Source organism: Seriola aureovittata, chromosome 24 (assembly GCF_021018895.1).
Source record: "Seriola aureovittata isolate HTS-2021-v1 ecotype China chromosome 24, ASM2101889v1, whole genome shotgun sequence".
Taxonomy (NCBI): Eukaryota; Metazoa; Chordata; class Actinopteri; order Carangiformes; family Carangidae; genus Seriola; species Seriola aureovittata.
The window spans coordinates 2,159,012-2,185,352 of NC_079387.1; the positions used below are offsets into that span (position 1 = coordinate 2,159,012).

The 26,341-nt window shown below is 43.7% G+C and overlaps 1 long non-coding RNA gene across 1 annotated transcript; it reads right to left on the reverse strand.

The window, feature by feature from the left end:
* Positions 1-1,626: 1,626 nt before the first annotated feature.
* Positions 1,627-26,243, reverse strand: LOC130165486 (uncharacterized). Its single transcript, XR_008826813.1, has 4 exons — positions 26,105-26,243; positions 24,716-24,814; positions 24,496-24,630; positions 1,627-1,919 (listed from the first exon to the last, which is right to left on the reverse strand). It is a non-coding gene; the product is annotated as an uncharacterized LOC130165486 (long non-coding RNA).
* Positions 26,244-26,341: the final 98 nt, after the last annotated feature.

Here is a 26,341-nt window from a genome sequence, read left to right on the forward strand (position 1 = left end):
TCTAATTGTCTTTGTATTGCCAGGAAGAACTAAGATGATAACATCTCCTTTGTTGTCCACTCCCACGACAAACCCCCTATTACACAGTGGTGATACCTGAGCACAGGAGAACTTAGGAGACGCTTCTTTTTTTCCCCCCCAAAACAACCAAATGTTATCAGTTAATTCCAGCGAGGGATGTTTGATTTATGTTTCCTTGGATAATAAAGTACAGTATCGCTAACATGTGTAAAGCGTTCCCCAAGCGCCACCTCTGTCTGCTTGATTAATGCCGATTTAATTAAGCCGTGCGCTAATTAAGCGGTAAATAATGACAAGGTGTGCATTTATGCAAAGATAATAGCAAACCTTGGGTGAAGTGATACCCCGGAGAAGTTGCCCAATCACATCATTTCTTTGGACAACAATCGACGGAGATTAAACGCATCCAGCGGACATGTCTGACCATTGTTATGCAGGGCATTAAACATGTATGATAATCATCACAATGTGTATTTGCCCTGAATGGATTTAGAATGATAATTAATAGAGTAATAATCACCGGGCGATCATGAAACCTACAAAGAGGGAATTGTTTTGCATTTTGTTTTTCAGCACCGGGTGAAATTTGGTGTTAGAACTGAAATTATCTGTAAGTTTCTACGGCGGGTAAAGAAGCTGTTTTGGCTGCGATCCCGCATCATAACTTAAATGATAAATCCGGCGATATTTCAGAAAAGTGAGATGCCGTCCTCCTCAACGCGGGGACGTCCGATAGAGTCATTAATCAATCCACACCCCACTGTCTTAAACTCCACAACCTCAGGCCCACAGCGAAAAATACCAATTTCCTCTTGGTAAGCGTCAGCAGCGGAGGCAGCACTCCTCCAGCGGCGAGTCAGCTCCTCGCCGACATCCGCGCATCACATTTCTGATCATCCGGTCACATGCCTATTTGCTGCAAATATGCTTCGCCGCCCCCCCTCGTGTCAAAAGTCTCCACGTACGGACTCCTGATATGTGTATAAGAAGAGCGTTATTTACACTGATTAATGGTCCCCGGCTTTGGCAGGGTGTAAGCTGCTCGCGTCCAGACAGCAGTGACAAATAAATCTATCAATCATAAGAGGGATTTTCTAATCCCCGAGCCATCAGACAGAGTTGCAACCTAAACACTTTGTCACGGAGCGAGCGGCCCCCATTCGCTGTAAACACACACTTAGTGTATAGTTAACACAGCACTTTGAGCGACGGAGCAGGTTGCTACACGGAGAAGCACAATCATTTTCAGAGTGGTGTAGTTAACAAAGGAGTTTTATAGCACATTTAAATAAAAAAAATTTAAAAAAGGCCAAAAATGTTAGTATTTGTTCTTGTGTGATTGTTGAAACTCAACATTGGGGTTAAATTTGAGGTATCTAATTAGTTAAAAAAAAAAAAAAAATAGCAGACAGGTGATGGCAGCTTAGCCTCTGCGGTGTTAATGTGTTTCCAAAAGTGTTTCCACCCAAATTGGAGTATGAAAATAGCATGGACAACCCCTTATGACTGTGACAAACCTCGTAGCTACACACTTTTGAAAAATCGGTATATTATGTAACATTTCCCACTGATAAATACAGCCAAGTAACATCTCTCCTGGTAGGTTTTTTATTTTTTTAAAACACTGACATTATATGAGAATAATGAGTGTGCACGAGCAAAAAAACCAAACATATTTCATTAATTCTCTTGGCTCCGACAAGATGAATGTCTTCAGCAGCACATTCCAGCAGTATATAACTCTATCTAACCCAAAAGAGATGAGTTTGGGTACAACGAACAGCACTAAGTAGAGACATCAATCGGCATCCTGAGTCCTCGTGGGTCCATCAGCTCCAGTGTAACAGCACGGCTCTCTATCGCGGAACAAGCCCCTGGTTGCTCTCAACCATCTGTGACTGAAAACAAAGACTGTGATCACATTAAAACGCCATAGAGGGAAGAGAAAATGTATCAAACCGCAGCACTTTCCATAATCTGCTCACAGGTCTCTGCCATTAAACAAATACAGGGGCGAATTCAATAAACCTACAACTGCCATTTAATTAAACATTTGGCAGACAAAATTCAATTAGGCAATAATAGCTAATTTCCAGAGATGGCTAATATGTTAGACACAGATAGGAAAGTCGGGGTTGATATCCTGTGTCAATTCCAATTATTTAGAGCTCTCCTTTAAAGCTGCTTTGGCAGATTATGCAACAGCTATTTTCAAAACACTGCGACTGTGAGGCAGCGTGCGTCCCTCAGGTGGCACAAGGCAATATTATTATTTTTCCCTCCTTCTAAGAATGCAAATTAATAGTTGTCATCTAGTTGTGGTGGTTGTGGGGACGGCCGCACCGCCATTCAGTCCCACGTGGAAGTCAAAGTAAGTAATGCTAAGGGAAACCTAATAAGATTTTGCAGGAGGGGGGAAAAAATGATGATTATCTTTAATCACTAACCTGCCTCTAGTGGTGCCACCACATTATCCAGCACCTTCATTCCTTATAAAAATATCTATCACACACAATACTGGGGCGATGAAAAGAAGCAGCGGCGACGATGGGAGCAGAATGCCAATGGCCTCATTACTTGTCATAGCACATTGTAACTGGAAATTGCTTCTTTCAGGTTTTGTTTGCTCAGGCAATTACAATAAACTCTCGGCTTGACACGTTGTTTGCACAGATGTAGGACATTAATAAACATGAGCTCTAATCTGAATTATTGAACTGCTCGCCATAATTCTGACAATGGATTTGGAACCCCTGACGGATGGAGGGGCAGGAGGAGAGGGGACGGCCGGGATCCCCTGGATATTGCCCCGCTGGCCGGCCTTATCACCTGAGAAATCCTCTAATTGAATGTAGGAGCGCGGAGAGCAGCTCTGCAGGTATTCCCAAACTTGGTTGAGTCCCCGTTTCCCGCCAGACACCACCTACTGCCGCCACATGCCAGACGTGAGCCTGACATTTGGAAAGTGATGATACAAGAAACGAACAAGAGAGGGAGGTCTCTGAATAGAGAGAAGAATAAAGAGGAAGGGTTGCACTTTTGCCTGAGGAGAATTCTTGGCACCTTATATATGTATTAATTATATATGTATCAATGTTTACACATTGAGCTGTTCATCAGGAAGGGAAAATATCAGAAGCTGATATATCGAAAATCTAAATACGCAGCTTGTTATTTCATTACAGCAGGAAAGCCCCCGGACTTAAGCCTTTATTTGTTAACTCCAAAAAATAATAATAAAGAAGCTCATCAATAAACTGGAAAGTGAATCGTGACCCTCTCACCCCTGCTGTATATACTGCATTTGAACAGATGTCGAGGCAAAGTCTTGGGTTTCATTCCTCCAAAAGCAGCTTGTCCTTTACTTTCCTTCAAAGTTTCCCCCAAAAAACACTGGGGAGCCAGCTTACCCAGGCAGGCGTGTAGTGGGAATATCTACAAGAAGAATGCAGGAATAGCATTTCTTTTTTTCTTTCTTTTTTTTTTTTTTGTCCTCCTCCTTTTTTCGGAGGAATCTTAAGATGTTCAAAAGGCATAGCAGAGGGAGGGCCTGGCTATTCTAGAGAATCAAAAAGACTATGCGGACTTTGATCACCTGCATCTCATTCAATGCAAAAATTACTGCACTGGGGTCCTTGGCTTCTCGACATGTGAGCAGGATGGAAGCTTATTATACTGTACACAGAGGCAGACAGTGAAATGAAAGGGGTCTTTTGTCAGTTCTTTGATTACAGTAAGGCATTGTGACTGTTAAGCAGACTACCAGCAATTACGAGAGCCTGAGCGAGCGCCAGCGGAGAGTTTAGGAGGGAGAGGGGATATAGACAGACAAAGAGATGGCGGAGGAAGAGAAAGGTGGGAAAAGAGATAGAGGGAAGAAAAAGAAAACTGACAGAGCAGACTGATAGAGATGTGCCTGATCCTAAACATCCTCCTCCTCCTTCGCAAATACAACCGTAATCAACCATAAACGACGATGCAAGCGTGTACGGGTCATGAGAAGTGATGAAAACGTCAATGAAAATAGCTTCGGAAACACTGTTGTGCCGGATTGTTTCGCCTGTGCGGATAATACGAGCATCTGAACGCGCGGCTCAGATGTTTGCCGTGGGTAAACTTGGCTGTTTTGTACCCTTTGATTCCATACAACAAGCGGTATTAGATGAGAAGTACGAGGCCTTGCATTTCCATGTTGAGCCCTCCCATCCTCCCTCTTTGCAATAAATATTGACAAAGAACGTGAGCCATCGCCCCATCACAGGTTGTTAAAAAGCAAAGTTTATTGTGTGTTTGCTGCCTGTGAGCGTACAGTATGTGTGTGCGGGCGTGTGTGTGTGTTTGCATGCGCATTAGCATATCACTGTTTACTCCAGAAGTTACTGTGAAGCGCCCGTTTCTCCTTGGGGAGAGCTGCTTGGCAAACACCTCGGAGTAAACAAGACAACCGGTGACAATATGCTAATAGGCCGATTCATTATTCCCCTCCAACAAGCTCCGCCTCGCCCAAGACACCTCAGATCTCCAACATCTCCATCACACCTCGCATTTAGGATCCACACGCCAACAGCGCTGCTCCACCCCTCCCGACGCCGCCTGATTAATATCTCATCAAGCGCTCCACTTTTCCTCCAAGCGGCCCATCAGTCATGTGGCTCAACCGCGTTTCGCTTCTGACGGCGTCAATCTCCGCAGATTGCACAGAGGTGATGTTCTTTAAAGTGGCGCCCAGATAAAGTTGTTCACCTTTAAATGTTGCCGAGATGGATGCGCCAGCTTGTCAGGGGCCGGCCCTCACAAAGACAGATTGTTCCGGAGAGCTGCGTTCAAGTGCGCAATCTGCTCTTTTCTTGATGAAGATGTTTCAACACCTCGTGCTGCACTGTACCAGTCAATAAACAGCCGGATGAACCAATGGGAGGGGCAGTTCCGCAATAAGGTTCCCCCTTCTTAATTGAATCGGACAATGGATTGGATTTATTAACTCCACAAATATTTACTTTGTCGCCTGTGGCCTAAACTCATTACTCTCCTATGGATTTCTCCTCTTACACAGTTACTGTTGTAAGCTAATAGCAGCACCGCTTTGCATTGTTCAGAATCATTTCCAATAGCTACTGAGCATCCTAAAGCAGAGAGAGGAAAAAGACTTGATACATCTTATTGATTTACCACCAGAAAACTATAGACTGAGCATAGATGTGTAAACAGGGATGTGACTAAGCTTTGTACTGTACATCCGAATCATCCCTACAATCTCAATACATTTTCTATCGCTATAAATAGTGCCAGAGATGATGATAATGACGAGATGTAAATAATTGCAAACAGAGAGCGCGGTGCACGGTTTTACCACGTGCACTTTCTAGCTGTGACTGAGCAAAATATTAATCAATGCGAGAGCAGAGAAGCAGCCTCGCTCTCCTCTCGTCTCTCGTGGGAGCAGTAGTGAGCTCAGGAGCAACTCTGTATATTTGGCTTCTTCAGATGCATCGTTTCATGACTTAAGATTTACAAATTGCATTGCATTATTATTGCACGAGGCAAAAAGAAAAAAAAAAAGAAAAATCGCCTGGATAAAGCAGCAACACAGTCCAGGGTGTGTGTTGCAAAGATAAATCCATAAATAAATAATTCTAATTGCAACAAACATTTGATATTTGCTGTCAAGGTATTGAGTATTAAGGTGAACATTTGTAATTTAAACTATGATTTTTAAAGGGTGTTTTGCCTAGTAACGGCAGACAAACAGAAGAGAGAGAACATCCTGTTTAATTCAAAGTAGTAATTAACCAGGATTTGAAGAGTCCACGGGGAAAGAAAATCAGGTGATGCTCACCATATTCCAAAGAAGATTTCGAAGTTATGAAGCGTTTCTAGCTCCTGAGACACAACTCATAATTCATCAGAGCACTGGGGTAATTTATTTCCCTTGGTTTTAATATGTTACAGACGAGTGCTCGTGTGTCTTTCTGCCTTCGGAGCTTTACAACACAGAGCCTAGGCATGTAGCGGGGCCGCCGCCGCCGCCGCCGCCGTACAGCCAATACCTGTGGTGCCTTTCATGGTTCAGGGCCCTCTAATTTCAACGGGAAGTTGCACATATTTCATGGACACATCTCTGCTATCGAGAGGAGGAAGAGGAGGGGTAAGAGTAGGGGGGTGGTCTCACGCGGGTGGGAGGCCGATGATGGACTGTGCCTCTTCCTCCTGTGCATTGCAGGCCATCCACTTTACAGCAGAAGGTTCTGGATCATTTGGTCCAGCCGCTGAACGCTCTGACTTGGTTTGATGTCGCCGGAGTAAGCCTCCACCTGTTTTTGTTTTTTTACTACTCAGTTGGCAAAGTGCAGCTGTGAGCACCACCGCTAACAAGCGAGATCAAGAGCTCAACAGGCACAAGAAGCTTTTTCCTTGATGTCGTAAAAGTTCAACAGCACTGCAAGCGACGTATGGAATGAGTCAGGAGCTTAGCGTAGGTGAAAATAAAACAGACAGCTTCTGTAGCTCCGACTAAAATGTGCCTCTTTTTTGCTGATGACCTGAGCTCCGAAACGAGCAACATCCAAAACACCAGCCGCACAGCTCCGACCAAAAAGCTTAGCACGACAAAAACAAAAGTGCAGGCGTAAGAAAGGCAAGTGACCCTCGCTCCGAGACGAAATACAGATCATTACAGATCAGAGCAAACACATTATTGTTTAATAAGAGTCTGGTGAAGGGATCTTACCTTCCAGCAGATTTCACAAGAAAGAGTCAAGTTATTCCCAACAACACGGCGTGTGTTTCCTGCTCTCAGGTTTACCACCATCAGCTGGTAAACATGTTAAACACCAGGTGTGCCAGCTGATTGCTCGCTAACAGCAATTAGGTTAACGATGTCACAGGCCCAGACTCTGGTGATTTGTACGAAAGAACATCAATATATAAAGCAAAGCTTAACAGTAACTAAAATATGAAGATTCTAGACTTACACTTTACAGTATATCTTCTTCTTGAAGCAGCAGACCTGCTCATCTGTACTTTTCTGCTGTAACACTGTATATTTTCCAGAAATGATCCTCTTTTTTCACTTGGTTCATGGCATCATTAGCTTAATTGTGTTACTGAGCAATGAGCTGGCACACCTGCAATATATTAGCAGCTTAACACCTGATGATTGTTTTAAAGTCAAACAAAAGCAGCAGGTTCTTCCTTTGTTTTAAGAATAAATATGTTTCCAAATCAACTTGTTTGAGATTTTTTTTTTTTTTTTTAATCACAAAAATCAGGCCACCTGATAGGAAGCGGATGCAATCAACGAGGTGGATCTATTAGACGGCACATTTCACACATGTGATTTTATCAGTTTCACTGTATCATTCCCCAGGTGCGCTGGAGTAGGGACCTTGAGTGTTATCCCAGCTGTTTGGATTGCTTCTCCTCAGGGCTACAATAATGTGCTAGATTCTAATCAATACTCGCCGCCTCAAGAAGAATAGATCAGCTGGACTGCACCTCACTGTCCATCCCCCTGCTAGTTATGAATCAGCATCCTCTTCCTCGAGAGGACAAAAAAAAAAACCAAATAAACAAGGCATACATACACATCCACACACAGAGTCAGAGAGAGGCTGAACCTTGACCCCTGACATTTGGCCCCTGACCCGTCTGTCTGATGGCCTATCGATTACGTCTGGCCTCGCCTGCGTAATTGTTGCCTCGTAATTACTTCGAATGTTGTGTTTGGGTGCGCATAACGGCAATTTCACCGTGCGAATACTGCACGAGAGCACTCGAGACCACAGGACACGAGTCTCGCCTCATTTCAGGAGATTACACCACGCACTGGACAGACAATTGCAGGCGGAGGTCTTGTGACTTGAATGGAAAATAATTGCTTTCTGCAAAAAAAATGATGATTTCAGTTTGGAAGGAGAAGCTGAAATAAAGATGGCAAAAGTAATCAGGCATATTTCTGACTTTTCTAAAGGACTCCTTCAGAGGGATTTGAGGCATGTCAGAGGGAGCACTGAGAGACTGCCTCCTACTGTCCAATTTCCTGGCCTCATTGCCCGGGTAACCATGAGGAAATGAGTGGTCGACCTCTCTCTGTTTTGGTGGGAGTCATGGGTGGTAGTTCAGTGGAGTGGTCTCTCTTTTGGCATGAAATGGATCACAGTAGTCTTTCAGATAAATGCGTGAAAAGGTCTTGCCCCCGTTTCATAGACGATATGACATGAATTGCATCTTCAATATTCATAACAACATCTGCATTGCAAGTGAAAAACAAAAGCGTTGTCCATACGAGGAGATGTGACTCGACCTGCTGGCTTTGTATTGAAAATGAAAGAAAGGATCCTTGTTGTCTGTCATTGACACATCCACGAAAGATCTCAAAATCGCCTTGGCAAATTGAGTTTGTTGTGTATACAAGTAGCTGCCAGATTTAATACTGAATGGATGATCCAAAATGGATTTTTGATCCCGGGAAAATGAGGGGAGATGTCTGTAACAACAAAAAAACGGGGAAGGAGAAAAAAAAAATCCATAACCCTCTCAAGCTAAAATCCTGCTCCCGGGTGCAGAATATATTATTCTCTTCCCTTGCTCTGTCTCTTTCCCTTTTACGAGTTGTTTTCATGTAAAGAAAAACCTATAGGCTTGACCTCCGCGTCAGTTTGCCTTTGGCGATCCACAGATTGCAAGTTTTCAATGCTTGCTCCTCAGGGAGGGATCCCAGTCAAACCCTATAAATATTTCAAGACTAGTTCTTGCTCCCTAGACCTCTCACTAACACACTCGCCTTTGCTGGCAAGCAAATCCTGCCTGTTTACACTTGCCACTAACTTGTCATCACTTTAAATTCAGCCTTGTGCAGTGGCTTAATGAGAGAGACAGATACTTCCATATTGCATGTTTAAATGTTTTGCCAACAATCAGACCCTCTCACTCATAAGATTCATGGATGCCGATCAATATTTTTCCAGTCTAAAGGGAAAAAAAACACGTGAGATTTAGCTTAAAACTGATTCCATGCTTTTCTCCACCTCATGTGTGAATGACAGATTCACATGTTGAGAGAAGAATCCCGTAAAAAAAATTAAACGTTGAAGTGTTGGGAGTCTTTAGAGATACATCTCGACATCTGGTCGCCATCTGAGGGAACCTGGAGCAAGGCCAAAGATACTCCAAAAAATGAAAATGACTTCATTATGAGGGAATTATCACTGGATACTGACTGGATAGTTGGAACGGTCTCACAAGCTGAGGGAGCCATTATAAATCACAACTGTAAGAAACTTTATATTTATGTCATAAATGAATAAATTAAGCTGAAACTTGTAAACAAAAGCCGTTTTCCTTCTGGAGCAAGACATTACCGTGTGCAGCCAGATCAGGCTGAAAAAATAAAGGCAAAAACACATACCTCATTTGCACCTATCTGCCTACAGCACTCCTCTTCCCCTTCTTATAATATAAAGTGACATTATTTGTTCACATAAAAACAAGTGCTGTTCAAAATATGGTATTTTTATCAAGGCTCTTGAACTCTTTGAAGTGATAAAAAATTGCTCTTAGAGGGAAAAAATACAACAGTCGGTGGCTTAACAGTTTTAATTGTTGCTTTAAACAAAGGGATAGAGGCAGTATAAGAGGATCAGTGTGACAAACAGTCCCAGCGGTCCCTCTATCATACACAATACTCCAACGCTAACAAAGGCAAGAACAAAACACTATTGGAAAACTTCCAGGAATCCATTTTAACATCAGCCCTGGGTGAATCAAGAGAGGACACATCAGGTCCTCATGAAAACCAACAACAGAACCGGGCTTTCATCCGCATCATGCAAACTCCGCCGCGAAGAAACAGTTTGCTGCACATACGGATGTAAATGATCCGATCTAGTGTTTTAAGTAATGTTGTTACCCGAGAAGCCACAAATCAAAGGATGCTGGATAACAATCTCTCCCTTCAAGCAGCTGACTAATTGTCAAGCTCATTATTTTGTTGTTGTTGTTAATACCTCATAACTCCAGATTTTTCTATTTTAACTTAAAGCTCCAAAAAAACCTGTCTGCAAATCTGAAGTTGATCTGTACAACATCGAATATTCAGGAAGCAGCCGCCAAAGATTCGTCTGACACTGACCAAACAACACACCGACTCTCATCTGATTATGAATCCTCATTGGTGCTTGGGAGTATGTGACATCATCTCCCCTTAATAAGCCACACCCACTTCAAACCATTGAGAAAAGCACAGAGAAAAAAATTAATAAAAAATAGAAATAAGCAAACCTCTCATGTAAAAACCAAAAATGTGTTTATATGTTCCTTTTAGAACATTAGAGGAACATGATCTTGTTAAAGAACATATTCCTGTTAGAACATTAAAGCATGAGGTTTGTGTTAAAGATTAAAGGATATATATGCAAATGTGATCACTCCAGGAATAGTAAAGAACATTAAAGAGCATGTTCTGGATAGAAAATTTAAGAAGGTTCCTTTTAGAACATAAAGGGACTCTGTCCTGTTAGCATGTTAAAGAACCTGTTCCTGCTGCAACTTTAAAAGATTTGATCCTGTTGCAATGTTTAAAGAGCATGTTCCTGTTTGAGCATTGAAGAACATGCTCCTGTTAGAACATCACATTAAAGAATAAAGAAAAGAAAATATCTTTACAGGTCTAGGGACCACACTCCATCGCAGTCTGAGAAGATTTTGCGAGCTTTGAAAACGGATAACACACAACGTATAAATGAGAGTATTTCACTTTAGTTGTGGAAACAGGACTTGGAAACATGAGGTTTTAACCCGACCGCAGTGATTTGTTTGTTAGCAGCCGGCAAACGGTAGGATAAGTGGTACAAATGGCTCACATAATCCGGTGCGACAACGCTGACATAAATTTGGTAGATGTGTTAAGCCTATTGACAGGTGGAAGGGATGTTTGGGATGGATGGCCCACTAAGTTGTGTTTTAGTGCTAGTGTAAACAGGATTAGCATTGGCAGGTATCAGGCTACAAGGGATACAAACAGCTCCCTGCTCTGCAGGGAGAGGACTGATGCAAATACCAGCTAATGAACTCGGCTGCTGTTTGTAACAAGGGAAAGAGATGAGCAGAGGGGGGAAGAAAGAAAAAAAAAAAAAAGTTGAGGGACGAGTGAATGGGCACAAGATTGATGAGTTTGGAAAATGTCCAGCGGGTCAGTTTTTAACGGCTTATGGAAGATTTCCAAGCTTGGACGAACGCAGCGCATGATTTCTGGCTCTACCTTTGTCTTAGCGCATCCCCCCCCGTTAACAGCGCGGCAGTTGATCTACTGTATCCCCACTGAGATCAGAAGGTGCTGCATCAAGCTGTCTCGTCTAAAGATGGGACTTTATTGGGCCGTCTAAATCTGTCCTGTACACAGAGCCGAACAATGAGGCCTGGGAGAAAAATGGACGCCACCTGGCAGTTTGAAAGAAGGACAGCCGTTTCCCGCTGTAATCCATTCAGTGAAATCACCTGGGGCCGCGAGAGAAGCATCGCCCACCCCTCCCTCCACTCCCTAAACACCATTCAGTGGCGACACAGTGATGAAGTGCAGGGTGTGGAGAAAGCCAAGTGTCCCTTTTTAGAGATGATCAACTATCATGTTTTTACAACCGTTGTTCTTTTTTCCCCCCTCCTCCTGATGTCGATGAACTCTTCTTCTTTCTGTCTTTCTTTCTGGTACAGTTCCTCAACTACCTGAGCGTGAGATCAAACTATGATACATTTTTCCTCCCTTGCACACACACACACCAAAACACACTAAATATTTGTTGTCACCTATTCATGAGAAGAGCCCCTGTAAATCGTATGTCTGTGGGGAAAGATCGAAAGCAATTACCATTAGATGGTGGCTATCGTGAGCCGAGTGTGCATCACCCTAGCGGCTGACTCTCAGTGCTCCCTCTCCGCCTGCTCTGTGTGCAATTTAACCGACGGATCAATAGCTAAAGGCAGTTAGTGGCCTTCAACTGCCTCCCAGGACACGCTATGGTATCCACAAAGCGAGCAAATGTCAAAACGTTACACCGTGCGCAAAACCGGCCAGAGAAATTGTTCTTGTGAAACATTATTGACACACTTTAACCTGCATTTCCACCCTGCACGGAGCGGGAAAGTCAATTCTCATTTGGAGAGGTGGTGGTGCGGCTGTGGGGACCAGCACGGGAGGTCATGGTGGGGGTCATGAAGGAGCAAGGCTGGTGGGGGTCACGGGGTCAGAGGTCAGGGATTGGCCCAAGGTCAAGGTGACAGAGGGGTATCTGCGCAGGGAGGCCTTCATCTCCGCCGTGGCCTTGGACAGGATCAATACCATTAGAGAATCTGTTTGATCCATCACTCCCCTCCCTCCTGCTGTCTCTCTCCTTACTCCTCCTTTTTTTTTCCTTCAGTGTAGTTCTCACTGGCTATAATATCTCCTATTTTAACTTCTTTTTTCTTACTTCAGCCCTGTTCACTCTTTAGTGGATTCATTTAATCGGCTGTCACTGCGCTCCCCTTGGTTTTCTCCGTCACTTATGAAGGAGCAGGTCTCATCTTGATACTGACTCTCGTCTCCTGTGCCGAACCCCTCGACTCCCGGGCACCGCTGAAAAACGGACAGGCGGAGATAACTTGGGCCCCATATTGTTTGAACAGCATTTTATTAAGCTGAGCGCTCTCTTTAATATTTACATTGGTGCATCGGAGGCTTCAGAAACGCTTTAGGCAATTACACACATGACCAAGTCGATAGCCACAGAAACAGCAAAAAAGCCTTTATCACGACGCCAGGAGAGTATTGCCAATTCCGCGGCCTGGCCGTTGATGTAGTTTGCATTTCAATTAAAAAAGGGCTGCAATACTGCTCTTTTATTCAAAGTCAATGTCGTAAGAAGGATCCACAAAATGCAGCCAGAATAGAGCATTTTGTGTATATGTGTAACAATGCGGGGAACATCACACAAGCCGGCGTTCGGACTCACAATGCGGGGTTACTGTATTCCAATGTAAACGGATGTTCACGGCTGAATGGTGGAAGTTTTTCCACTACAATGTAAAAGAAAATGATTGAAGCAAATGGATGCATTGTTGAAGACTTTTTATCAAGAGTCTATGACCCTGTTTTGTGATTCAGTTGGAGAATTTTTTATTTATTTTTTTTTTTAAAGGGCATGGTGATTGATAGAAAAATATGGCTGATTTGCTTTTGTGCATTTGTGTCTGCTGTTGGCGCATAAGTTATTTTCTCTTAAAACAAAAGAAAAATAAATCACAGAGTTTGCTTATTTTGTATTCTTTAAATATAATACTACTAAATATATACTTGAAAAGGTGGAGATTTTTGCAGGGAGCCAATTCATAGCATCTGAACTACACCCACTATAACTTAAAGTTGTATCTAATGAAACATACAGTCCCTTCCTTCCTTTGATTGTGACAGAAGACCAACTTAAAAGCAAAATGCTTCACCCAGAACACACATTTTCACATCAGCCTCTTCAAATTTAAATCAGAACTGCTTCTGCAGTCTAGGGCATATGCTATTTCCACTGCTCAATCTCCACTTGTATTTTGCATTGTTAGTGGCAACTGTGCTGAAAATGACCCCCTGGATTTCAAAAGCCTCAGTGGCTTGGCCACCCAAGAAACAAACAGATAAACAAAAGCAACAGAGGGGTTTGGCAATCAGGGTATTCTAATAAGGTGTATGAGGTTGAGCAAGGAAGCGAGGTTTGCTTTGAAGTGCTCCCAGCCCTATCTGTGTCCCCCCCGGTGGTCTCGCCTGCACAAGCGCCCATCAACAGACAGGCAAGGCAGCAAGTGTGTATGCTTGGAGGATCATAGGTGGCTTTGATAATCACTCCCATACTCCTAAAACAAATGCAATTACTAAGTTAATTGTGTTCAAAGCGGAGGCTGGCAGTAGAAGGAGAAGTCAGCAATCATGACTGTGCTGACGGTGCAGCGAGCGTGGAGAATAATGGATGCATGCAGGGCAAATGCCGGGGGGGTGGGGGGGGTTGTGGTGGTGGTGGTGGTGGTGGGGTGGGCTGTGATTGCAGAAGGGGTTTAAGGAGTGGGGGGGGGGGGGCCAAGAGGGGTTTGAGGAAAGGGAGCGAGGGGGTTTGATGAGCGGTCGGGAGTGCGGGTGACATGGCGCTGAGGGATGTGGCGGTGAACGCCACCCGGCTTGACCTGCCATTTATCAGAGGATAAACAGCGGGTCACCTGACCGGGCTCGCCGCTGCATGATTGGCCGGCGGGGCTGCTTAGTATGCAGGTGCTATTGCGCGGCCGGCGCTCGCCATGCACACACCACGTCTGCTCCATCACAATGAATTATTGGTCAGAGGAATGATCAATTTGAATCGGCTGCATCCTAAGCCATGGTCAAAGGGAGAGGAAGGGTGTGGTGTGTGTGGGTATATTTATGTGCATGTGTGAGGAGAGAAGGGGGTCAAAAAGTTGTGTATTTTGTAACTCCAGAGTCCTCTTCCTCCGCTTTTCCCTCCTCTTACTCACTTACATTTTTTTTTCCTCACTCCAGAGATAGGAAAAAGGGAGAGGGAGGCGGTTGGAGGGGTGACAACAGATGTGCTCCCTCCTTCAGAGAGCTGCTTGTTTGATGGTGACAGTGGAGCGTATCATGTAGCCTGAGGTGCTAACAGTAAATATTACAATACCACAAGATGCTCACTGCAAACACCATTTCTTGCTCTCTGCCAGTCAATTTTTCCTTTTTTACCCCTGTGGTGCTGCAATGTTGATGGAATCAAGTCTGAGAGAAATTCTGTGTGTGTATAAATATATAGAGAAGACACACACACACACGAACACACACACACACACACACACACACACACATATATATATATATATATATGGGCACATGGGTTCGCAAGGCCAAAACTCTCAAACATGACATTCAACCATGAGCCTCTTTCAAACACATTATGGTCAACTTAAGTCATGATGGAAAAGAAAGTAAATCAACAAGGCACCATCAGCGAGAAAAAATGGCACTTTAAAAGGGCTTTCTGCAGAATAATAGGCGAGCCAGGGATTCATGGGATTGCATTTGGCTTCCTGTGGTGCTGGGGTGTCTTTGGCTCGCTCAGTCATTTCAGACGGAGCAGTGGTGCCGTCCCACCCTGGGCGCTGTACAGATGGGCTCATGTGTGGAGAAATGAGCCGCGAGCAATCATTCTCTCCTTCTCTTTCTTCCCCCCTCCGTCTCTCTCTTTGTTTGTCGACTTCTCCTTGCTTTCTGTTTACCTCTTTCTGCTTCCCCTCCCCTCGCTCCCTTCTTTCTCATCTCTGTCCCTTCATCTTCTCTACCTCTCATTATCTCCCCCTACCCTTCATGCATCTTTTTTTCCCTCCATCCCTTTCTTCACCCACCCTCCATCTCTCTTCCTTCCCTCCCTCTGTTTCTACCCCCTCTCCCCCTTTATATCCCCTCTTCCCCCCGTGGTGACTGTGTCCTGGGGCTGCAGAGTCTCGTCTCTGTGCAGCGGCAGTAGGGGGACTCGGCGGGAGGCCCGGCGAAACGAGCTCACCGAGACGCAGGAGCCCATCTCAGGCTTGTGCTACCGGAAAATCTGCCCGTTCACGCTCCGACGCGCAGCCAGACGCGCTGATGGAGGGCGCCTGATGGGGAGATGTTGCAGAAGGAACATGCACCCTCTGCTTTTGTTTTGGTGAAGTCTTTCATCACAGTAGCTACAGCCTAGTTGGGGTGTTTGAATACCTACACAGAGAGCTCTTTGCTTTTTCTTCTTCACCCAGACTGACCTGCAGTTTCTTTGTTTTATAAACCTGACATTATGGAGAGCCACTAAATCCTCAATGACAACAGCATAAAAGTGAATGCTGATGTGATGAAGTGACAGTTCAGCTACTTAAACTTCGTTTGAGTTGAAATGTTGGATATCTCTTTCTTAGGCGGCATCCTTCATTTCCTTTGTCACATCTCACTCGATGAGAAGTTCAGCATCCGAATCAATCGTACGCAGCAGCGGGTTCAGCGAGGCGCCGGAGGCCGCCGGGGGTCAGCCGGTTAAAGTTTCACTCGAGGAAATACGAGCGCTGTCAGCATTCTCCGCTCGCCGTTCCTCCAGCAGGCTGCGACGCCGCCACTATCAGGTTCACATGCATCCTGGTTTAAATTACAAATAGCTTTTTGAGGAAGCGAGCAATAAACAGCGAGCAATAAAAGAACTGAGAAAAAAAAAAAAAAAAAAACGAACTCCTTTGGTTTCTATCACAGAGCTTTGTGTTACCGGGTAGGAGATTAAATAATGTATTGATTAGGTGATGGGTAATTAGTATGGTCAGCAAATGTGTATGGAAGGGGGATTGTTTTAACATAATGATTTGATTCTTGGTTTCCCTACAGGTCATTAAAGACAGATCAAAGATTCTCCTCCACCTTTTGTTAGCTCCGCGGTTGCATCTTTGCATGTTTGCGTGCATTTGTGCTGACTTTGCAGAGGAGGTGCACACACGTATGTGCTTCTATTCTTGTGAGGATCCTGACATACTATACATAATGCCTTCCCCTCAACCTAACCCCCATCAGAATCATCAACGCAGTCCTTCCGATTTTGCCACAGATTCATCTGCAGCATGAACCTTATTCTGACCTTCTAACCCAAAAACCAAAACTAAATTCTAACAGGTTTGAGTGTGTCACGTGCTTACACTGGATAAAAAGAAGAAGTGAGGTACACCCAGAGATGTAACCATACATATTAAACCAGCTGTGGGTGCAGCTGACCGGCACTGCTGAACCACAATGCACTGCACAAAGCACATTGTGGAGCTACTCTGAAACAGCCTCAGAAACCACAGCGAAAACAAGAAATTGCATCGTGCATCTTGAAATTTTAAACTCCAAAAAGTCAAATAGTCATAGCAACAGTTCCTATTTCTTGTATCCTGACTGCAAAAGAAGTGCACTGAGGAAATTAGTGTCTAGCTCATGATTTTTAAAGAAACTGTGCAATAGGAGAAGAAAAAGAAACGCCTTTTGAAACTACAAAGTTTTATCCTAATTGAGAAGATTGTTTCTTGAAAAACCTGTGCTTTTCTCCAAGTAACTGGCTAACTCATGTGTGAACGCCCAGCTCAGTCTTTATGTATCGTCCATATTCACTTGTTTTCTGCTTTGTAAATAAGATATTCTGGCATTACCGGTAAAATATACAGTAAAAAAAATAAGACCTGAAGATGTGAGAACCAGCCAGAAATCTCCTCTGAATCTCTAACAGGTTTTCACAAAGATAGAAATACACACACACATACACACACACACACACACACACACACACACACACACACATACATACGGTACTGATTCATGGTCTCACTTCATAAAATCACACCCTCTTACCCTTCAGCTTACAAGCCCGTCACTCTGTTCACTTGCATTTCACCCCACTGTGCTTTTACACTCGAGAATTCACCTCTCCTGCTTCTATTGTCCTGCTCTGTGTTTTATTGTATTCCACTGGCCTCCCTTGCCTCGCTCCATCGTGCACAGGTAGCCTTTTCCTATCCTTTTATTATGTCTTATTGTCTCCTCCTCTCCCGCTTCCTCCCGGCTGATTCTACTAATTCTACTGTCCTCTCAGTACAGATACCAAAGCCGCATACAGTATAATGAGAGGAGGGGCAGGATAAAAGACAGGGAGGTGAAGGTTTGGGCTACAGTTTGTCCTTCCCCTCAAACCCCCCCACCACCACCACCACCTCCCTCCACCCCCATCTTCTCCTATCTGGAAAATTCAATAGACTAACCTTAAGAATTTAATTGATGCTGCCAACGGGATTACAAAAGGGCCGGTCGGCGCAGGCCGGGGACAGCTGATTAGCAGCAGGGGTAATTGTTAATTGATTGATGTATCTCCTTACCTCTTTCCCTCTATGGGTCTTTTAGAGAGTGTTTTGTTTGCCACAGCGGCAGCGCCAGTGCAGCCGGACAGGGCATTACCATACATCTCTTTTTTTCTTTTTTTCTTTCCTTCTCTTTTAAAACTACAGCCTCCTGGATATCTTTGTGTGCTAAGACAAAAGGCAGCTAAGTGTGGTGGGTTTAAGGTCACTGATATGTGCGCGAAAAGGCAGCGATTCCCGTTTTCTAGTTGACATGCTCAAAGGCAACTGACAACCTGCAGCCACGGTAGGTGAAGTCGATTCCATTTTTTTGCACTTGAACTCTTTTTCTTGCTGCGTTTTATTTAGTTATCCCGATTCTGCTAACCTGCGTTTTCTATTTTCAGAAATTAGTGCAGAAGAGATAAAAGCCCAGTGATTAAAAGGAACAATAATAATGATTTTGCAGAAGAAAGGAGCTATGTAATAATAAGAGAAAGAGAGGAAGAAGGCAAGAGGAACACAGTGAGAGATGTGGTTGCATGCATGTGTGTGTCTGTATGTGTGTAAAGTGATGCTTTTGGGGGTAACACAATCCTTATTGGGTTCAACAAACAGAAACAGTCTCTCCATTATTCCCTCTTTTCTCTGACTACAAGGCCCTGTTTCATTCCCGTCCCCCTCAGTGTGAAAACCCTGGGCTGTGACTGTCCGAACGGCGACTCCGAAAGCTTCCGCTGCAGCTATTTCTGCTCACCCTTGTCCAAGCCAACACCAAAACCGACTGCCAAGCGCTCCCCCGGCTCTGGCACGGCACCGGGCTGACCATCAAGCAATTACACGGGAACTTGGCATTCAGGAGGAAATCCAGTCATTAAAAGGGCTTAACACTGGCAGAGGGTCTCCGCTGCATCCCGTGTTGAATGGGACCACTGGGGGGACTTGTACGGGGGATTCATATACTAAAGATTTGGCAGGGACTGAGTGGTTTTGTGTCATTATGTACATGAACACGCATCTGTTCATAAACACACATGCTCTCCTCCAGATGTTCTCATTCACTCAGGCCTCCACAGCAGGATACTGTATCACGCTGTAAGGTAAAAACCTTGCACTTCTAAAATGTCAACTTTTCAGCAACTCCGAGGATCGGCCTCACTTATAGCGTGATGACAGTGTGTTTTCCACATCGCCCAATTGGCTTTGAAAGAGCCACATGACCCCAAGACGTCTGAGATTTTAGACAAGCCGCAGCGAAAAAACACGCACCCCTTCGTGCTGAGAAAACCGGGCAAAAATCACAGTTATGAGGTTTTTACATGATGACAGCAGCGATGTGAAGGCAGGAGCTGCACTCGTGTCCAAGGTTACAGGCTATCGACTGCAGCAGACATAAACAGTATTGGATTAGAAGTAGCACCGGTTGAGGTTTCAACACATTGATTGGGCTTCTCATCAAGGCTCCGGGAGCAAAGGCAAGGCCAACACACTTTGGTTCAACACCAAACAAGTGTGTTTGGTATGCACGGTGCGGCTAATACACAGTATTCAGGGTAATGGTAATTAGTTAAACCAAAACCATGGTGCAAATATATTTTTCACAAACCTGATTTGCATATTGTTTACACTGTAAATAGAGTCCTAACATCCATTACTGCATTTTGAGAGCGAACCATCCATATTTCCAGACATGACAATTATCAAAGCAGATAGGAATGGAACAATGGAAATTGTTCTTACTGAAAATGAAGACTTTGCTAAAGAATCAGTTGCAACTAAAATCCGAAAGCGTGATTTACATTTACATGCACATGCATTTTCAAAGCACTTGGTTAAGGTTGTAGAAAGACTGGTCTCGGGTTTAGTATTGAAAAGTATAGCTAACATGTTAGCATTCAGAGCCAGTCCAGGAAGTAGTTTCCTCTTCAAATAGCAAGGTGCTTAACATCAACCATAATGAAAAGACTTCAAAACTGCTGGCGCTGGACGGTTAAACTTGGTATTTAAAGTAACACAGTTTTTAATTTGGACTCTTATCTGAGTGAAACATACCAAAATCATTATGTCCAATGGAGCCGTTTACAATAACTGGACATTTTGCAGACTTGAGTGAAATATCTCAACAAGGCTTTATTGTGTATGTACCAAATATACCAAGAAACATCAAATAGAATCCAGAGATACATGGTAAACTGCTTATTTTTTATCTGATCACACAGAATTCCTCTAGTTTTGATGCCTCTTGAAATCTTTAAAATTGATCCTCAGGTTATTACGAGGAAACTGACAAGGTTATGTTGACTTCAGTGTCTCAACCAAAGTCTGCATGTAAAATAAGCTGCAGTAAATATAGTTATGTAAAGAGAAGTAGCTTTAAAGCAGCGTGTTTTGTGTTAATGTCAGTATCAAGAGGGAGAAAAGTTTGAAAACCGCTGTCAATAGCTCATCATCAAAGGTTACAACCCTCTAAAATAGCCGTCAATGAGGGCAATGCGGACACGATTGGCCATCCTCTATCGCTCTCTGCCGAGGCCTTGGAAAGTGCACTCCATGCTGAACTGCCATTGAACTCCTCACAATTAGTTTGAGTTTTTTTTTTTTCCCTTTCTTTCCAGCAGAGGCTCTGAGCAGAGAGCTGAGTGCTTTTCAGATGAAGGTATCCCTTAGAGATATTTAAACTCCCTACGTGCCGGCGCTGCCTCCAGGAGTGTGGATGGGATGGTTATTAATGCATTATTTACACACGCTTCCTGCTGTCTCTTATTGTGGCTTGGCTTGATTAAAAGGGATATTGCTAAGGAGGCACTTTTCGCACACTGTGGTAGGAGAAAGAGAAGTTACTTTGTTGTGAAGGACTTTTCCTTGTTCTTTTTGGAAGCACTGCAAGTTTTGTGAGCTCCATGGATCCAGCTAAAGATACTATCGGAAATCCTGTATTAAAAACAAGCCTACTAGCTGTAGTCCATCTTCTAGTAGGACAAGGAAATAGTGTTGATCCAGATTCAGTGATTAGGTCTTTATAGAGATGTCAGCAAGTAAAGTTATTGTATTCAGGAATGTGCCGTAGCAGACCCAACTAAATTCAATATCACTACCTATCCTATATTTGCAGAATAGAGTTCCTTTTTATCCTAGGATTAATCTCCATCATGGAAATCCAGCAAACACCAGACTGAGAAGTTTACAACAGAGCGGTTGTTAGAAACAAACTGGAATAACTGAGCCATCCTGTCTGTCCAACAGATGTGTGTCATACTGTAACATGAGGATGAATGCCACACACAAATTTACCTCTAAACAGTAAATACACTGGTTTCCCCGCAAGCTCTAGCACCTATTAATGCAATCTTTTGCAATTTTTACAACTACAAACAGTTTTCCACAATGTGAATATGTGAGCTAATTAAATATTATAAATTATGATGAAAATGCCAATGGGATACTGTTATGGAAGGTATTACCCTGACGTCTACAAATGTGCCTTGTAACTCAAACCCTTCATCCTTTATTAGTTTTACATTCCTAATAGGACTTCAGTGCTTTACACTCCTCTTTTAATTAGAACATTGTCTTCTAGTGCGATGACGAGGATGAAACAGGGCCTCCTCATCCCCCAATAATAATTCCCCAGTTAAATAAATAAAGTCGTGCTTATATTGGTCGGTCATGGAGGACCATGTTTTAGTGGTATTCTAATTGAAATACATGATTCCGACAGCTTGTTTCTGCAGTTAGTCGCAATGAACCATATCTGATTCGTCATTAAGTAATTATGAATGCTAATGCAAATAAAGCACCTTTCAAACAGAGCTCTCCCTCTAGCTCTCCCTCTCTGTATCTCTCCTTACAAGGAAATTAATCACTCACTTCTCGGCGGAGCGAAAGATGGCAAAGGGAGGCAGCCAGCTGCGGGACGGTCACTTCACTCTCTTTCTGTTGCGATATGAAAGAGAGGAGAGACATTAATGATGTCTTGGGGATTCCACCGGGGAAAGTGGAAGGACTCAAAGGGAAAATGAGAACACTACTCGTTTTTTTTTTTTTTTTTCCCCTGTTCCTTGTTGCTTTAATAAAGCAAGGAGAGGAACTAGAGAGGGGGAAGAAAGAGAGAGTCGCTTAGAAGTCTCCCATAAAGCACAAGCCAGAGCATTTTGCAGCAATTACAGACAGATTGGGGATTTAGATATTAGTGCCCGGTGGTCCATTAGCTGGTAATTTGCCTGTCTTTTTTCTCCACTCTCAGCAGAGGAGTGTTCGTGCTAAGATCTCTACCACTCTAATCCTGTAAATAATAGCTGCATGGAAGAGAGAGGAGAGAGCTGCTCTCTGATCACTGAGTGACACTGGAAATAGCTGAGTCGGAGGAGTAGGGAAGTGGATGGATGGATGGATGGATGGATGGATGGATGGTAAATATACACAGTTAAAGTTGGCGTCTACACATCAGTATAATACCATATTAATCATGATACCATGAGATAATCTAATCGCGTCCTTAAGTATGTTGAGAGTGATTTCACATCTGCTTTCATGCCATCATATGAATCTCTACAACGTTTTGATCCATTGCTGCTGCAAGAACAATAACCTCTTTTTTTTGTAACAAGGTTAGGGAAAGATTGTGTTGAAAAGAAGTAAATATGAAAACTCTACACTTGCCACATGCACCTCCAGCGCTCTGACTTCAGAATAAAGGAAACTCCCTGGAAACACATGTTGTTGCAAGAGTCGATTGCTAACATACAAACAGTGCTGTCATTTATTTTTTGTGCTGTAAAGCAATTCAACTGAGACAATGAAGAAACTAGCACTGAGGTCAGCTAAGACTGTGTCAGCGACAGTATCAGCAATTCAACTTTTCCAAAGTGAACTTAAAGCACTAAGAGTTTTTGCTGTGAAGCGAAATCCAGTGACCGTTCTGTCTAGAGCTGAGAAATACTGAAAGATTGAGTTACAGGAAAGAAACAACTAATATGAAGAGATCTTAGAGGAAACTCAATGTAAATCACCCACCATAAAGCAACAGAACAGTAATTGGCTTGTCCATAAAAGCTGTTATGAGCCACTGCTAGCAGCGTATTGAGAGGGGACAGTAGTAGTCCCTGTGGCCTCGCCCTGAGACATGCGAGCTTGGGGTGACATTAATCACGGTCCCCCGTTCATCGATCGCCTGGATAATGGTTCTGCTTATCACCTCACTGGTTTCTAAAGGGGCAAAAGCCAGAGCCGTTCAGAGACATCCTCAGTGTCTTTCATCTCATTTCTCTCTCTCCTTCCTCTTTTGTTTATTAACAGTAGTGCATTCGAGCTCAAATCCCCCTCCTCTCTCATAACAATGAGGAGACGTTATTGCTATAGAGTCCGATTGATATTCCAGCCAAATCCTCGTAAAGAAATATATTCATAAAAAGCCAAGACAACAGTGGCGAGTTATTTAAAACACATTTTTTCCTATGCTGTTTACATAATGGATCTGTTGCGTTGTAGGCTTACTATATCAGCGGTGGCATAAAGAGTACCCATCCATCTTTCTTGTCTCCTCCCCTTTTTCCACCTCTAATCTCCGCTCTCTCATCTCCCTTTGCAAGAGGAAGAAGGTTAGCCGAAATCTCCACAGATCAATTAGGAAGGGAACCTGCCCTTCAGAGGGGGGGGGTAAGGCAGTAGAAGAAGTGATGAGAGTATAAGTGAGGTAGAGGAGCCGTAGAGGTGATGAAGGGAGGGAAGAGGAGGGAGCAAAGGGCGAGATGGAGTAGACGATGGATGGAGCACTGGGAGGAGGGAAAGGGGAAGAGGACGATGTGACATTTGCATACCGGCGTAGCACCCTACAGCAGCGTGCAGACTAGCCAATCTTGCTAATAAGTCAGCCGCTAGTTGGCTAGTTTCCTGGTCTCCCCTCGGCGCTCTGCCCTAATAGGCCGTCTCCATGGGATGAGAGGCATCCACGCTATTAGTATCTGTCAATCTGGCTGAAGGAGGCGAACTCCGGGGACCCTCAGGATCAGCGGCCCTTTGGGGGGACTTAGTGCCCCACTCCCTGAAGCCTCAGGAGAGCTGGCCCCTGGAAGTTGTCGGAATTAAAACCCTGATCTTGGAGGATCTGTGGTTCAAGGGTCGGAACGTTGCCTGTTTTAGGTCCAATAAAGTTTTTGGGAGCATTTCACACGCACGAAATACAATAATAAAGGAATAAAACGGCCACAAAACAACGTGTATGTCAAAAACGTTTTGATTATAGCAATGACAAAGAAGGTGTAGGCTGCAGCCAGAGTTTATAACGCCTATCTATTTTATATACAGGTGATCTGAAAGGACCCCCTCCAATAGAAATCAAGTTTTTCACCTTGTTAACATGAGCAAAATAAGCAGTCAACAAGTATTTCCGCTTGGAGCTGCAGTCAACCAATGACAAGCCAGGGTTTCATACGTCACAAACCTAAGGAATCGATCCCGCCAACAGGCAAAAATGAACCTGAAACCTTGTCAGGACAGAGAGCGAGAGTTTACATTAGCACAGCCACTAACACTGTGTCAGCCACCGCCAGTTGCGAGCTAACAAACAACATAAACACATAAAAGATGAACTGCACTTACCGTTCTGATACGTCTGATATTTGTCGATTTTGGTCACATCACACTCGATCCGAGTCCGGGTCTAACTGAGGCTCAAACAGTCTCTCCGATGTTTCCTTCTCTGATCATCTTGATACGTTCTGCTCCTTCACCAACCTTACCAATGCAGAGAGCAAGTTTGCATTAGCACAGCCACCGCCAATCAATCTAACAAACAATACCAACAAATAACCACGCTTACCGTGCTGATACATCTTTCAGTCGCCGATTTTGGTTACGCTCCTCATATGTGGCTGAGTCTTTCCTCCTCTAACCATCTTGACACTCTCTGCTCTTTCACCTGTAAACGTAGCACAAGCAGCAGTGTTGGAAAGGGCACAAGGCCTGATCCTGAATTTCTCAAAGAGCAACTAAGAGGAGATTTGCTTGCAGCTCCAGTTTTTCGTTTTTTCACTTTTTATGTAGGAAATTGTCTTACACAAAATACCAATCATAGCAGAGGTTATTTATATGGTTTAAACATGTCTGGAGAGGAACTCTAATTTGTGCAAGGGATCAGCTCAGGCTATATGCAAATGTATCATGTGTGATGCCTTACAGATGCACTTGCATCTTATATACATGAGTAAGTCACATGTAAAAAATCTGATATCTACTAAACGCAATACGAAAGAGGCACTGTATTTAGCATGAGCAGCAAAAGCCACCATGGCTGAAGAGAAATGAAAGAGAGCGCCAACAACATGAAAATTAAAGTTCATCCACATAAAATGAAAGAAGACAAAATCGCAGTCCCGCCCACACTGTTTGACTGACACATGATCTCTGATTAGAGCAGCACAAAGACGAATAACCTGTACAAAACTCATGTCGACACACAGCGTTTCACCGCGTCTGGGCAGTGACCGTATCATTTCCACCTCACGTTTTTTGTTCGCTGTCAGACTGCGGGTGACGAGGATTCAGTTCAGGCCAGTGAATGATATTCTGAATCACTGCAATTAAGCCAGCTCTCTCTCTCTCCTACTCCAAAGAGAGCCACTTTTAAACCTGAGTCATAATAATATGGTGTGAAGTTAGAAAATTAAAACTGCAGTTGGAGGGAACATCTTGCAGTTGTGACCTTTTGCACTGCTAAAACACAAACTTTCAGTTATTTTTGACTTCAGCTAGAGTAGTGGATATTTTTTGTCAAAGCATAAATATACTGTAATTTTTTTTCAATATATATTTCAACGACGGTACACATTTAGTCTGCACGTTCTCTCCTCCTCAGGAAAAGTGTAGATGACACCAGACAGTTTTCATGTATGAATAGGGTGGCATTAAGTTGGGGATAATCATGTTCTGCTGCTAATTTAAGGTAATGACAGTATGAGTATGTGAGTGCATACTGTCTCCATCTCTTCCTCCCCCCACATCCCTCCCTTATGCATTGGTAATGAGGTGTGCGCTTATTGACTCAGGGTGGAGATATGATTATCTCTCCTACCCTCTTCCATCCCTTCACACCCCACTTCTACATTCTCTCACTCTCTCCCCACCCCGGCCATTCATCAGAGGAGAATAAGGCATGTTTGTTGCATGTATATTGATTTGTGCTGATTGTAAGAAAAGCAGGGAGACTTACGCATCATAGATGGAGGAAGAGACACAGAGATCTCACCAGGGGCCTGTTGGTGTCTCTGTAGGCCTGTACGGTCTCCAGCTCGGATGATCCAGTTGAGCTTCTTCTCTGGATGAATATTTACACAGAAGATCAGCCTTCAAAAGAGTTGGAAAAACATACTGTAAATGGTTTGTGCTGCAAGGTTGCTCATGTATATCTTTGTTGATTCGATCATAACAGTTTTAAAATCAAACTTTT